This window comes from Camellia sinensis, chromosome 2, assembly GCF_055761805.1.
Source record: "Camellia sinensis isolate YWXY chromosome 2, ASM5576180v1, whole genome shotgun sequence".
Lineage (NCBI taxonomy): Eukaryota > Viridiplantae > Streptophyta > Magnoliopsida > Ericales > Theaceae > Camellia > Camellia sinensis.
The window spans coordinates 12,321,687-12,334,937 of record NC_138962.1 but is presented as its reverse complement, the minus strand read 5'-3'; positions in this window follow the sequence as shown (position 1 = coordinate 12,334,937).

Here is a 13,251-nt window from a genome sequence, read left to right as displayed (position 1 = left end):
TCCATTTAATCTAAATTGTTGGTAGTTCGGAGCACTTTGGAGTTTGGGTCTTCATCTCCATCTTCTCTTTTGGGGCTATTTCTTCGAGATAGGGATTTCCTACTCCATTTTATAGGTTTTGTTCTAAGTTTTGGCATTTTGATATGTTGGGGATACTTTGGTGATTTTGGGAAAAACCTAGTTGTATTAATAAATTAATTTGTATAATTAATTCATGGAATTGGGAAAATATGGTTAAACTCATGGAATTGGGGAATTCATTGATTAAATGGCGTAGTTGGTTAATTTAAATCACTCGTCTATTGAATTGTTGGTATATTTATTTCCAAGTCTAGAAATAATTGTTTTGGGCTATCGGTGGAGGATAGTCGTGCTTGTTGTAGACACTGCATGTGGATTAGGGATAACTGAAACTAACCATTGATTAAGTCATCAATTTTGACTGCTGAATTAATACAGACATTATGTGTATTGATTGTGTGTTGTATATGTTATGTGTTTGCATACATTGTTTTGTGTGGGAGGAGATAGGGGATGTACTCCACGGTTTAGGGGAAGATAGGGGATGGACCTCTAAACCGGATCTTGTTTGGGAGGAGATAGGGGATGGACTCCATTAGCATCACTTTTATGTGTGCTTATATATATAGAAGTGTTTTATTGATACAGCACTAAAATGTGTATCAATCTGGAAGTATGAAGTGTTTGATATGAGCTTGAGTCTCATTTGTTTGTTGATATTCGAAGGACGTGAATATGATATATGTAATTCACTGTTGTAAGTTTGGCCAGGTTCTGAGCCATGTTGATAAAATTGGAAAGTAAAACGTGTGTTAGACAATAGTGTCATGAGACTGTAAAATGAAGTAATTGATTATCTTGGTTAACCATCTGTTGAATGCTATTGCTTTATTCATTGCTTATATGTGGTTTAGTATATTTCTACTGGGCTGTGGCTCACCCTTTATGGGAACATCATTTTCAGGTTCAGGTGATAAGCTACCTCCAAGGACTTAGCTTGGAAGGACTTGGATTTCGAAGACTGTTTTTAGTTATTTGTTTTTCGTTGTTAGTACATGTAAACACTCAAGCCTAGGGCTTTATTTATATTTGAGTTAGAACTCATACTTTGTGTCCATGTGTTGGCTTGGAAAGATGTAAGCCGGTAGGGCATTTACTTTGATGTTACATGTAATGCTTTTGTTTAGTAAGACTCTGATGGATATTATAATGAATTATTAAAGTGTTTTCCTTAAATAATGCATGTCAATGATATATATAATGGGTATATTTTTGAGGGCGTGACAACTTGGTATCAAAGCGTACCGGGTTTGAATACTTTGGGTACGTGGGAAGTGATTAGTATCACAATGGGTTCGTCTCGTTTGATAGAGACTTAGTGTAAAGTTATATGCTTATGTGATAACATGTTTATGTGATTATGTGGGTATGGAATGTAGTTTCTAGGATGTTGATTGGACCCTTGAGTTTCTAGTAGTCTTGTTGGAAAGGCACTTGATCACTGCTGCTTCCAACCGGAACTATAGTAACGCATTGGGACTATCATTATCCGGGAATGAAATTCGTAGGTGCTTATGTGATTATGTGCTTACGTGGAATGAATTATTGTTGTCCAATGCATTAGGACGCGAGTGTTTAGCTTCGGCACATTTATTAATGTGCTAACGTCTTTATTTCCTTTATTAGGATGTCAGGACGAGGACGAGGACGCGGTAGGCGTGGTAGGCCGAGTAGGCAGGAGGTGCCTGTGCCAGAGGAGATTCCAGCAGTTCAGGAGGGAGTTGGCCAGGCCAATGTGGCCGAGCCAGTAGGCCAGCAGACTATGGGCGCTTTAGACCGAGAGATAGCAGGGGCATTCAGGGAGTCAGTAGGCATTCTCAGAGCTGAGAATCAAGCTCGGGATGTTGTTGCAGATGCAGGACCTTCCTTTCTGAAGAGGGAGTTCTTCCGGTCTAATCCAGAGGAATTTGTGGGTGATCCTAAAGAGCCGCTTAAGGCAGATGAATGGCTCGAACAGACAACGAAGACGTTTGAGATGCTTGGCATCGAAGACGAAGGGTTGAAAGTGACCTTGGCATCTTTCCAGTTGAAGGGGGATGCGGGTCAGTGGTGGAAGTTTACTAAGGGTCGTATAGGAGGTACATGGGAGGCTTTTGTTAATGCTTTCCAGGAGAAGTTCTTATCTCCAGCAGTCAGGGAGAAGCTGCGAGACCAGTTTTGTCAGCTTAAGCAGTCGAGTTCTTCAGTGGCCGAGTTTGAGGCTGCATTTACTAGTTTGTCCAGGTTTGCACCTGAGTTAGTGGCGTCTGAGGAACGCCGTTGTATCAAGTTTGAGAAGAAGTTGAGGCGTGGCCTCAAGCTGAGAGTTGGGGGAACTATGATTCGGGATTATGGGCATATGGTTGATGCTGCAGCCCACATGGAAATCATGATGCAGGAGGAGGAGGAAGGACAGAAGGGCTCCAAGAGGAGTCAGGATGGTCAGAGTGATGGTAGGAGACAGAAGGGTTTTAATCCCCAGCAGTCTCAGGGTAGCTTTTCTAGATCGACTTTTCCTGTGCCGAGTGCTAGTTCGGGGAAAGGCAGTCAGGGAGACATTACCTGTTTCAAGTGTGGCCAACTGGGCCACAAGTCTCCAGTTTGTCCTCAGAGGGGAGGAGTGCAGAGAGCAGCATCATCTTCGGCTCGATCTCAGAGCCAGAGTCAGGGTAGAGGCCAGCCACTCTCGTGTTATCAGTGTGGTCAGCCAGGGCATATGAAGAGGTATTGCCCTCAGTTGGGTGGCACACCTGGTGCATCTGGTTTGAGGCAGATTCAGGGTCAGCAGCCAGCTCAGTCGGGTCAGGCCTCGAGGGCCAATCAGGGGGCTTCATCGTCCCAATCAGTGCAGCAATCTTATGCTCCTAGGGGTGAGCAGGTTGATCAGAGGTCGTCTGGGCGCGCGTACGCTGTTACCGCGCAGGATCTTGTACCAGCACCATCAGTTGTGAGAGGTACCTTCTTGTTTTGCAACTCGGTTGCTAATGTTTTGATTGATACAGGTGCATCCCATTCCTTTGTGTCTGCTGCATTTGCATCTGTTTTGGAGTTGGAGTTAGCACAGTTAGCATCTCCTATTTGTGTAGTGTCACCTCTTGGGGGTGAATTGATTTTGAAACAAGGTGTTAAGGGTTGTGATATAGAGGTTGATTACCATAGAATCCCATTTTCATTTGTAGTTATGCCTATGAGGGGTTTCGATGTTATTTTGGGTATGGACTGGTTATCGTCATACCGGGCAGTTATTGATTGCTACCGCCAGAGGGTCACTTGTTGTATTGTGAGCGGAGAGTATTTTCATTTTATGGGGGACCGGGTTGGTAATGTGTTGCCACCGGGGTATGTTCCGCGAGGACGGAGTGAGCTTAGTGGTCTACTTGCTAACCTTTCGATTAGTGAGGATGATGAGACTCAGATTGTGTTGCCAAGGGTGGTTTGTGAGTACTCGGACGTCTTTCCCGAGGATCTTGTTGGTTTGCCACCGCATCGAGAGATTGAATTCTCTATTGACCTAGTCCCTGGCACGGCGCCGATTTCTATGGCACCTTATCGTTTTGCCCCAGCCGAGTTAGTTGAGTTAAAGATTCAGCTCCAGGAGTTACTAGACAAGGGTTTTATACGTCCTAGTGTTTCGCCGTGGGGCGCACCGGCCCTCTTTGTTAAAAAGAAAGGTGGTGCTTTGAGACTTTGTATAGATTACCGGAAATTGAATCGGGCTACGGTTAAGAATAAGTACCCTATGCCTCGTATAGATGATCTGTTCGATCAGTTGAAGGGTTCCCGTTGTTTCTCAAAGATAGACTTGAGATCGGGTTATCATCAGTTAAGAGTCAGGGAGGAGGATATTCCGAAAACGGCATTCCGTACGCGGTATGGCCACTATGAGTTTCTGGTAATGCCATTTGGGCTCACCAATGCACCGGCAGTTTTTATGGATTTGATGAACCGGATATTCCGGGAATTTTTAGATTGCTTTATAGTCGTTTTCGTGGACGACATCCTTATCTATTCACCTTCTGAAGAGAAGCACAAGGAACACTTGAGAATGGTGCTTGAGTTACTTAGAGTCCATAAGCTTTATGCTAAGTTTGGGAAGTGTGAGTTCTGGCTAGAAGAGGTCAAGTTCTTAGGCCATGTAGTTTCTGGGGAAGGAGTGTCTGTTGATACATCCAAGACTGAGGCAGTACAAGATTGGGCACAGCCTAAGAGTGTGTTTGAGATCCGCAGTTTTTTGGGGTTAGCTGGGTATTACCGTCGGTTTGTGAGGGATTTCTCCAGATTAGCTTCGCCTTTGACTAGGTTAACTCGGAAGGGAGTCAAATTTGTATGGAGTGAGACTTGTGAAAAGTCATTCCAGGAGTTAAAAGTTAGACTGACCACCGCTCCAGTATTGATTATTCCAGAGAGAGGGTTGGGTTATGCAGTCTATTGTGATGCCTCACGAGAGGGTCTGGGTTGTGTGTTAATGAAAGAAGGGAAAGTAGTTGCCTATGGCTCACGTCAGTTGAAAATTCACGAGCAGAATTACCCTACGCATGATCTAGAGTTAGCAGCTGTGATATTTGCCTTGAAGATTTGGAGGCATTATCTTTATGGTGAGAGGTTCGAGGTGTTCTCGGATCATAAGAGTCTAAAATATTTGTTTACACAGAAAGATTTGAACTTAAGGCAGAGGAGGTGGATGGAATTTATAGAGGATTATGACTTTGAGTTGCATTATCATCCGGGAAAGGCCAATGTGGTGGCCGATGCCCTTAGCAGAAAACCTGTTGGTGTCATAGCGAGTATAGCCATCTGAGAATGGGAGATGTTGGGTACACTTGGGGAGTTTGACTTACTTCTGGGCAAATTCGTAGAGGCTGCGGCCTTGTTTTCTGTTGTTGTACAGCCTACACTCATGACTCGAGTGTTAGAGGCTCAGAGGGGTGACCTTGAGGTAGAAACCCTCCGTGAGAAGATTTCCGGTGGGAAGGTTGAGAAGGGTTTGACGATGTATCCCGACCTGAGTGTGAGATACCGAGATCGTCTGTTTGTGCCAGAGTCTTGCCGAGAGGAGGTACTCCGAGAGTTTCATCATTCACGCCTTGCGGTGCATCCGGGAGGCACTAAGATGTATCGGGATTTGGGTCGCCAGTTTTGGTGGCGGGGTATGAAGAGAGATGTGGCAGCTTTTGTGTCTAAGTGCCTTACTTGTCAGCAAGTGAAGGCCGAACATCAGAGGCCAGCGGGTTTATTGCAACCCTTGCCTATTGCCGAGTGGAAGTGGGAACATGTCACTATGGACTTCGTTGTGGGTCTTCCGAGGACTCAGCGGGGTAGTGATGCTATTTGGGTAGTTGTGGACCGGTTGACTAAGTCGGCGCACTTTATTCCTATGCGTGTTAGAGATTCAGTCGATCATCTGACCGATTTATATATTCGGGACATAGTGAGGTTACACGGGGTTCCAGTGACGATCGTCTCAGATAGAGATCCTCGTTTTACTGCCAAGTTGTGGCAGAGTTTGCAGAGTGCCTTAGGTACTAAGTTGACCTTTAGCACGGCTTATCATCCTCAGACTGACGGGCAGTCTGAGCGTACTATTCAGATCCTTGAGGATATGCTTCGGGGTTGTGTTCTAGACTTTAGTGGGTCATGGGAGAGGCACTTGCCGTTGGTGGAGTTTGCCTACAACAATAGTTTCCAGTCTAGTATCGGTATGGCACCATTTGAGGCCTTGTATGGCCGACCGTGTAGATCTCCTGTTTGTTGGGCCGAGGTGGGTGATGCACCTCTGTTGGGTCCGGAGTTGGTGAGGGAAACGACGGAGAAAGTTGAGCTTATCCGTAAGAGACTTGTTACAGCACAGAGTCGTCAGAAATCTTATGCCGACCGTAGGAGGAGACCTTTGGTGTTTGAGGTGGGTGATCATGTCTTTCTGAAGATATCACCTAGACAGGGTTTGATGAGATTTGGGAAGAGTGGGAAGTTGTCCCCTCGGTTTATTGGTCCGTTTGAGATCCTTGAGAGGATTGGCGAGGCTGCTTATCGTTTAGCTTTACCGCCGCAGCTGTCTGGAGTACATGACGTGTTTCATGTGAGTATGCTTAGGAAGTATGAGCCGGATCCATCACATGTGTTGGATTGGACCGATTTAGTGGTTGATGAGGATGTCTCGTATGAGGAGAGACCGGTTCGGGTCTTAGATAGGCGGGATCAAGTCTTGCGAGGCAAAACCATCCCTTTGGTCAAAGTTTTGTGGAAACATCACGGAGTGGAGGAAGCCACTTGGGAACGTGAGTTGGAAGTTCACGAAAAATACCCGGACATGTTTATCGATTTATGATCTTGTATTTAGATTTTGTAATATTGTTGAACTTAAGAGCCTTATATATGTCTTAAGTTGTAAAACATTGAGTATGTTTTGATAAATGGGTGTATCTTGAAACTTGCTTCATTGTAGAAGTTTAGTGTAACATTGCATATTTTGATTACATTGTTGAATGAGTTGTATATATCATGCACTTGAATATGATATGGGAATTGCTAACATTGAAAGGAATAATGCATAATAGTGATGCAGGCTGAAATATATGTTGTTTTATAGACACATTATGAGATGCTTCTTGATAAGAGATGAAATGACCAGTATTGGTCAAGATGCTTACTAGTGAATTGTCAAAAAAAAAAAATCTGTTTTAAAAAAAAAATTTATGCTTAATTTCGGGGACGAAATTCTTTGAAGGGGGGGAGGTTATAGCGACCCCGGTCTTTTTCCCATTTGATTATTGTATCCGGAGTTAGGTTCCGTAGCTCCTGCCATTGTATTATGATTGTTACCGTCCTTTATTTTCCTATTTCTGAGTTGGGGATGCAATGGGCAGGTTTGTAGCAGGTTGGTTGAGCTTGGGAGCAAAGGGTTGCTGCCCAGAATTTTGACCCTTCGCTCGAGCGAGCAGTTATTCGCTCGAGCGAGCTCTTTGTTTTGGCCCGTCACTCGAGCCAGGGTTTCTTCGATCAAGCGAGGATCGCGTTTTGTAGTAAGACCTGAGAGCGGAGGTTTTTGGCTCGAGCGAGCTTTTCTTCGCTCGAGCGAGTTAGTTCGTTCTTCGCTCGAGCGAGAGTTCCTTCGCTCGAGCGTGTGTCTGGTTACAGACCTGAGGGTTTGAGTCCTTCGCTCGAGCTAGATTTCTTTCGCTCGAGCGAGCTTTTGGGTTGTTGGCTCGAGCAAGGCTTCCTTGGCTCGAGCGTAGTTTTTCTGTGTCTGGTTGCTCGAGCGACCAAGTCTTCGCTCGAGCGAGCCTGTCAGGTTTAAATAGGCAGCAGCGTGTTTCAGATCTGTTTTTCTTGCACTTTCATATTCCAAAACCCTAGTTACGAGTTCTCTCTCCCTCTACACACCTTCTCTCTTAGGATTGATCTACTTAGAGTAAGTTTCTACCTTAGATCCTTTATTAAAAAGATAGAGTGGGTCGAGGGCTTCCATTTAATCTGAATTGTTGGTAGTTCGGAGCACTTTGGAGTTTGGGTCTTCATCTCCATCTTCTCTTTTGGGGCTATTTCTTCGAGGTAGGGATTTCCTATTCCATTTTATAGGTTTTGTTCTAAGTTTTGGCGTTTTGATATGTTGGGGATACTTTGGTGATTTTGGGAAAAACCTAGTTGTATTAATAAATTAATTTGTATAATTAATTCATGGAATTGGGAAAATATGGTTAAACTCATGGAATTGGGGAATTCATTGATTAAATGGCATAGTTGGTTAATTTAAATCACTCGTCTATTGAATTGTTGGTATATTTATTTCCAAGTCTAGAAATAATTGTTTTGGGCTATCGGTGGAGGATAGTCGTGCCTGTTGTAGACACTGCATGTGGATTATGGATAACTGAAACTAACCATTGATTAAGTCATCAATTTTGACTGCTGAATTAATACAGACATTATGTGTATTGATTGTGTGTTGTATATGTTATGTGTTTGCATACATTGTTTTGTGTGGGAGGAGATAGGGGATGTACTCCACGGTTTAGGGGAAGATAGGGGATGGACCTCTAAACCGGATCTTGTTTGGGAGGAGATAGGGGATGGACTCCATTAGCATCACTTTTATGTGTGCTTATATATATAGAAGTGTTTTATTGATACAGCACTAAAATGTGTATCAATCTGGAAGTATGAAGTGTTTGATATGAGCTTGAGTCTCATTTGTTTGTTGATATTCGAAGGACGTGAATATGATATATGTAATTCACTGTTGTAAGTTTGGCCAAGTTCTGAGCCATGTTGATAAAATTGGAAAGTAAAACGTGTGTTAGACAATAGTGTCATGAGACTGTAAAATGAAGTAATTGATTATCTTGGTTAACCATCTGTTGAATGCTATTGCTTTATTCATTGCTTATATGTGGTTTAGTATATTTCTACTGGGCTGTGGCTCACCCTTTATGGGAACATCATTTTCAGGTTCAGGTGATAAGCTACCTCCAAGGACTTAGCTTGGAAGGACTTGGATTTCGAAGACTGTTTTTAGTTATTTGTTTTTCGTTGTTAGTACATGTAAACACTCAAGCCTAGGGCTTTATTTATATTTGAGTTAGAACTCATACTTTGTGTCCAAGTGTTGGCTTGGAAAGATGTAAGCCGGTAGGGCATTTACTTTGATGTTACATGTAATGCTTTTGTTTAGTAAGGCTCTGATGGATATTATAATGAATTATTAAAGTGTTTTCCTTAAATAATGCATGTCAATGATATATATAATGGGTATATTTTTGAGGGCGTGACATTTTTTATTCAAGTTTCTTTTCTATTCAACTTACATTTTTATTTAATTTCTAAATAGATCGTTAAGGTATATTGGTTTCTGGATTGAACTTCCATTTTTAATTTTATGCAACTTTCACATTTGTTTTTATTCAACTTCCATTTTCATTCAATTTATTTTTCTATTAAACTTTCTTTTTTATTGAATTTCCAAATAGATCGTTAAGGTATTGTGGTTTCTTGAATGAACTTCCATTTTTAATTTTCTGCAACTTCCATTTTTATTTTTATTTTACTTCCTTTTTCATTCAAGTTTCTTTTCTACTCAACTTCCTTTTTAATTTAATTTTCAAATAGATCGTTAAGGTATAGTGGTTTTTGCATTGAACTTCCATTTTTAATTTTATGCAACATTAATTTTTATTTTTATTCCACTTCCATTTTTATTCAATTTACTTTTCTATTAAACTTCCTATTTTATTTAATTTCCAAATAGATCCTTAAGGTATAGTCTTTTCTTGCATTAACTTCCATTTTTAATTTTCTGCAACTTCCATTTTTGTTTTTATTTAACTTCCTTTTTCATTCTAGTTCCTTTTCTACTCAACTTCCTTTTTTATTTAATTTCCAAATAGATCGTTAAGGTATAGTGGTTTCTGGATTGAACTTCCATTTTCAATTTTCCACAACTTCCACTTTTATTTTTATTCAACGTCCATTTTTATTCAATTTTTTTTCTATTAAACTTCCTTTTTTATTTAATTTCCAAATAAATCGTTATGATATAGTGGTTTCTTAAATGAACTTCCCTTTTTAGTTTTCTGCAACTTCCATTTTTATTTTTATTCGACCTCCATTTTTATTCAAGTCATTTTTCTATTGAACTTCTTTTTTTATTCAATTTCCAAATAGATCGTTATGGTATAGTGGTTTCTTGAACGAACTTCCAATTTTAATTTTCTGCAACTTTCATTTTTATTTCCAATCAACTTCTTATTTTCTTCAAATTTTTTTCTATTCAACTTCCTTTTTTATTTAATTTCCAAATAGATCGTTATGGTATAGTGGTTTCTGGATTGAACTTCCATTTTTAATTTTATGCAACTTTCATTTTTATTTTTATTCAACTTCCATTTTTATTCAATTTACTTTTCTATTGAACTTCCTTTTTTATTTAATTTCCAAATAGATCGTTAAGATATGGTGATTTCTTTAATGAACTTCCATTTTTAATTTTATGCAACTTCCATTTTTATTTTTATTCAACTTCCATTTTTATTCAAGTTATTTTTCTATTCAACTTCCTTTTTCATTTAATTTCCAAGTAGATCGTTAAGGTATAGTGGTTTCTTGAATGAACTTCCATTTTTAATTTTCTGCAACTTCCATTTTTATTTTTATTTAACTTCCTTTTTTATTCAAGTTTCATTTCTACTCAACTTCCTTTTTTATTTAATTTCCAATTAGGTCGTTAAGGTATAGTGGTTTATGGATTGAACTTCCACGTTTAATTTTCTGCAACTTTCATTTTTATTTTAATTCAACTTCCATTTTTATTCAATTTACTTTTATATTAAACTTCCATTTTTACTTAATTTCCAAATAGATCGTTAAGGTATAGTGGTTTTTTGAATGAACTTCTATTTTTAATTTTCTGCAACTTCCAATTTTATTTTTATTTAACTTCCTTTTTCATTCAAGTTTCTTTTCTACTCAACTTCCTTTTTTATTTAATTTCCGAATAAATAGTTAAGGTATAGTCTTTTCTTGAATGAACTTCCATTTTTAATTTTCTGCAACTTCCATTTTTTTTTTGTATTTAACTTCCTTTTTCATTCTAGTTCCTTTTCTACTCGACTTCTTTTTTTATTTAATTTCCAAATATATTGTTAAGGTATAGTGGTTTCTGGATTGAACTTCCATTTTTAATTTTATGCAACTTTCACTTTTATTATTATTCAACTTCTATTTTTATTCAATTTACTTTTCTATTAAACTTCCTTTTTTATTTAATTTCCAAATAGATCGTTAAGGTGTAGTGGTTTCTTTAATGAACTTCCATTTCAAATTTTATGCAACTTCCGTTTTTATTTTTATTCAACTTCCATTTTTATTCAAGTTATTTTTCTATACAACTTCCTTTTTTATTTAATTTCCAAATAGATCGTTATGATATAGTGGTTTCTTGAATGAACATCCATTTTTAATTTTCTGCGACTTCCATTTTTATTTTTTATTTTACTTCCTTTTTCATTCAAGTTTCGTTTCTACTCAACTTCCTTTTTTATTTAATTTCCAAATAGATCGTTAAGGTATAGTGGTTTCTGCATTGAATTTCCATTTTTAATTTTATGCAACTTTAATTTTTATTTTTATTCAACTTCCATTTTTATTCAATTTAATTTTCTATTAAAGTTCGTTTTTTATTTAATTTCCGAATAGATCGTTAAGGTATAGTGGTTTCTTGAATGAATTTCCATTTTTAATTTCTGTAACTTCCATTTTTATTTTTATTTAACTTCCTTTTTCATTCTAGTTCCATTTCTACTCAACTTCCTTTTTCATTTAATTTCCAAATAGATCGTTAATGTATAGTGGTTCCTGGATTGAACTTCCATTTTTAATTTTATGCAAGTTTCATTTTTATTTTTATTCAACTTCCATTTTTATTCAATTTACTTTTCTATTCAACTTCCTTTTTTATTTAATTTCAAAATAGATCTTTACGGTATAGTGGTTTCTTCAATGAACTTCCATTTTTATTTTTATTCGACTTCCTTTTTTATTCAAGTCATTTTTCTATTCAACTTCCTTTTTTATTTAATTTCCAAATAGATCGTTAAAGTATAGTGGTTTCTTGAATGAACTTCCAATTTTAATTTTCTGCAACTTCCATTTTTATTTCTATTCAACTTCTTTTTTTATTCAAGTTTCTTTTCTATTCAACTTCCTTTTAAATTTAATTTCTAAATAGATCGTTAAGGTATAGTTGTTTCTGGATTGAACTTCCATTTTTAATTTTATACAAGTTTCACATTTATTTTTATTCAACTTCCATTTTTCTTCAATTTACTTTTCTATTAAACATCCTTTTTTATTTAAGTTCCAAATAAATCGTTAAGGTATAGTGGTTTCTTGAATAAATTTCCATTTTTCATTTTTAGCAACTTCCATTTTTATTTTTATTTAACTTCCTTTTTCACTCTAGTTCCTTTTTTACTCAACTTCCTTTTTTATTTAATTTCCAAATAGATCGTTAAGGTATAGAGGTTCCTAGATTGAACTTTCATTTTTAATTTTATGCAACTTTCATTTTTATTTTTATTCAACTTCCATTTTTATTCAATTTACTTTTCTATTAAACTTCCTTTTTTATTTAATTTCGAAATAGATCGTTAAGGTATAGTGGTTTCTTGAATGAACTTACTTTTTTTATTTGCTGCAACTTCCATTTTTATTTTTATTCGACTTCCTTTTTTATTCAAGTCATTTTTCTATTCAACTTCCTTTTTTATTTAATTTCGAAATAGATCGTTAAGGTATAGTGGTTTCTTGAATGAACTTCCAATTTTAATTTTCTGCAACTTCCATTTTTATTTCTATTCAACTTCTTTTTTTATTCAAGTTTCTTTTCTATTCAACTTCCTTTTTTGTTTGCTTTCTAAATAGATCGTTAAGGTATAGTGGTTTCTGGATTGAGCTTTCATTTTTAATTTTAGGCAACTTTCACTTTTATTTTTATTCAACTTCCATTTTTATTCAATTTACTTTTCTGTTAAACTTCCTTTTTTTTTTAATTTCCAAATAGATCGTTAAGGTATAGTGGTTTCTTGAATGAACTTCCATTTTTAGTTTTCTGCAACTTCCATTTTTCTTTTTATTCGACTTCCTTTTTTATTCAAGTCATTTTCCTATTCAACTTCCATTTTTATTTAATTCTCAAATAGATCGTTAAGGTATAGTGGTTTCTTGAATGAACTTCCAATTTTAATTTTCTGCAACTTCCATTTTTATTTCTATCCTACTTCTTTTTTATTCAAGTTTCTTTTCTATTCAACTTCCTTTTTTATTTAATTTCCAAATAGATTATTAAGGTATAGTGGTTTCTGGATTGAACTTCCATTTTAAATTTATCGAACTTCCATTTTTTATTTTCTGCAACTTCCACTTTTATTTTTATTTAACTTCCTTTTTCATTCAAGTTCCTTTTCTAATCAACTTCCTTTTTTATTTAATTTCCAAATGGATCGTTAAGGTATAGTGGTTCCTGAATTGAACTTCCATTTTTAATTTTCTGCAACTTCCATTTTTATTTTTATTTAACTTCCTTTTTCATTCAAGTTTCTTTTCTACTCAACATCCTTTTTTATTTAATTTCCAAATAGATCGTTAAGGTATAGTGGTTTCTGGATTGAACTTCCGTTTTTAATTTTATGCAACTTTCAT